This window comes from Bos grunniens, chromosome X (assembly GCF_055505025.1).
Source record: "Bos grunniens cultivar Pamir isolate PY7600 chromosome X, Bosgru_T2T1.0, whole genome shotgun sequence".
Classification (NCBI taxonomy): Eukaryota; Metazoa; Chordata; class Mammalia; order Artiodactyla; family Bovidae; genus Bos; species Bos grunniens.
The window spans coordinates 23,941,256-23,944,355 of NC_141194.1; positions in this window are offsets into that span (position 1 = coordinate 23,941,256).

Below are 3,100 nucleotides of genomic sequence, written 5' to 3' on the forward strand. Positions count from 1 at the left end.
TCCATTATTCATTACCGGTGAGATTTTGGACAAGACATCTCATATTTGTGAACCCTCATATTCTAATCTAAAAAGGGGTTAAAAATTATTACTCAGTAATGTTATCTTGAGGATAAGCTGTATTAAGTATTTAGAGTAGCTCACACAGTTGGCACTAAATAATTGGTAGCTAATAATATTATTACTAGTAATATAAATAGTGTGTTCAGAAAAATTGCAGTTATCCAATGGACGATATTGTATATAGTCAACACTTTGTATTTAGTTTTGTTCTCTTTGTTATGAAGCTTATATTTTATGAACTACAAGAAGAGTTTATATACATTATATTCATCTTTGGGTTTCCCTGGTGGCTCAGAAGGTAAAGAATCTATCTGCAGTGCAGGAGACCTGGGTTCAATCCCTGGGTAGGGAAGATCCCCTGGAGAAGGGAATGGATACCCAATCCAGTATTCTTGCCTGGAGAATTCCATGGACAGGGGAACCTGGCAGCCTACAGTCCATGGGGTCACAAAGAGTCAGATACAACTGAGCAATGAAGCACATATTCATCTTTATGCTTTGTGCTGTGCTGTGCTTAGTCACTCAGTTGTGTCCAACTCTTTGTGACTCCAGGGACTGTAGCCCACCAGGTTCCTCTGTCCATGGGATTTCCCAGGCAAGAATACTGGAGTGGGTAGCCATTCCCTTCTCCAGGGGATCTTTAAGACCCATGGATGGAACCCAGATCTCCCACATTTCAGGTGAACTCTTTACTACCTGAGTCATCGGGAACCCTAAGAAGACTGGAGTGAGTAGCCTATCCTTTCTCCAGGAGAACTTCCCAACCCAGGAACTGAATTGGGGTATCCTGCATTGCAGGTGGATTATTTACCAGCTGAGCTACCAGGGAAGCCCGTTATGCTTTTTGATTGATTTTATATTTACATAACCATTTTTGCTAATTTACCAATTACCGTATATTTAGGGAACACTTCCAGTTGCTATTTAACTTTTATGCAGAATACATCATGCAAAATGCTGGGTTGGATGAAACATAAGCTGGAATCAAGATTGCTGGGAGAAAATATCAATAACCTCAGATACGCAGGAGACATCATCTTTATGGAAGAAAATGAAGAAGAACTGAAGAGCCTCTTGATGAAAGTGAAAGAGGAGAGTGAAAAAGTTGGCTTAGAACCCAACATTCAGAAAACTAAGATCATGGCATCTGGTCCCATCTCTTAAAGGCAAATAGATGGGTAAACAGAGAGAGATTTTATTTTGGGGGGCTCCAAAATCACTGCAGATGATGACTGTAGCCATGAAATTAAAAGACGCTTGTTCCTTGGAAGAAAAGCTATGACCAACCTAGACAGCATACTGAAAAGCAGAGACATTACTTTGCCAACAAAAGACTGTCTAGTCAAAGTTATGGTTATTCACATGGTCGTGTAAGGATGTGAGAGTTGAACTATAAACAAAACTGAGCGCTGAAGAATTGATGCTTTTGAACTGTGGTGTTGGAGAAGACTCTTGAGAGTCCCTTGGACTGCAAGGAGATCAAACCAGTCCATCCTAAAGGAAATCAGTCCTGAATGTTCATTGGAAGGACTGATCCTGAAACTGAAACTCCAATACTTTGGCCACCTGATGCAAAGAACTGACTCATTGGAAGGCACACTGATGCTGGGAATGATTGAAGGCATGAGGAGAAGGGGACGACGAACATGAGATGGTTGGATGGCATTGTCGACTTGATGAACATGAGTTTTAGCAAGCTCCAGGAGTTGGTGATGGACAGGGAAGCCTGGCATGCTGCAGTCCATGGGTCACAAAGAGTTGGAACTGAACTGAACCTGGCTTCTAACACTGCCCCCCCTCGGGCACAGGGTGCAGGATGTAACAAACCATCAGTCACTGGTGAGTCTTTTCCTGTTCACATCAGCATGACAGATGTCAAATAACCTCCCTTCCCTCTCACCCAAAAAATGCACATGAGAGAAAAAACCCAGGTAGACTGTAAGTGGTCTCCCAACATTCACTACAAATCCTGACTAATCTCTATTTTCCAGTGCAGACAAGATTATCAGATTTTGTCACCTACCTGTTTCTACCCCTTCAGTGGTTATTACTGATTTTAGGGACAGGAGCAAAACCTTGAGGCCAACACTCTACTTGTCTTCTCACTGACAAGAGGCCAGCCATATTGTATGTACTTCTTTCCACTCCTCAAAAATTTTCATGCTCCCTGCTGCCATAATGATTTTTTCTCATGCTATTCCCTCTAATTGAAATACTCTTCTAAGTTTCTCTTCATTTAGCTCACGCATATTCATCTGATACTATTTCCCCCAGTGAATCTATCACAGATCATATACTACACTCAAGTCCAGAACCTTTCCTTCTCACAGGATCACATTCCTTTCCTTCACTGAAAAAGACATAACAATTAGGTCTGGAACTTCCCTGGTAATCCAGTGGCTAACACTCCATGCATTCAATGCAGGGGGCCCAGGTTCAATCCCTGGTCAGGGAACTAGATCCCACACGCTGCAACTAAGATCTGGCATGTGGCCAAATAAATAAATAAATGTTTTTTTAAAACAAAACCAAAAAATTGATTAAGCTTCCATTAAATATGATATGTGTGTATGGATTTTAAATTTTCCAGATGTCTAAAATTTTCAGATAGGAGCCCTATAGCTGGGAGAGTACATCAAGATGAATGTGGATTATTTAAGTAGACAGCAATCAGCATCTCTCCTGCTTCTGAAAACAAAATCTATTCTTAAGAACACTTCTGTTACCATACCACCCAGCAATGCTATCCCTAGGCATATGTCCAAGGTAAATGAAAGCATATTCCACACAAAGATTTGAACAATAATTTTCACAGAAGCTTTATTCCTAATGGCCCCAAACTGGGAACGATTAAATGGCCATCAACTGGTGAATGGAAACAAAAGTGGCATATCAATATGACAGGGTACTTTTCAGCAAGAAAAGAGAATGAAATTTTGATACATGCAACAATGTGGCTGAAGTTCAAAAACATTATGCGAAGTCAAAAAAATCCAAACATAAGAGACTATATATTGTAAGATTCCATTTGTATGAC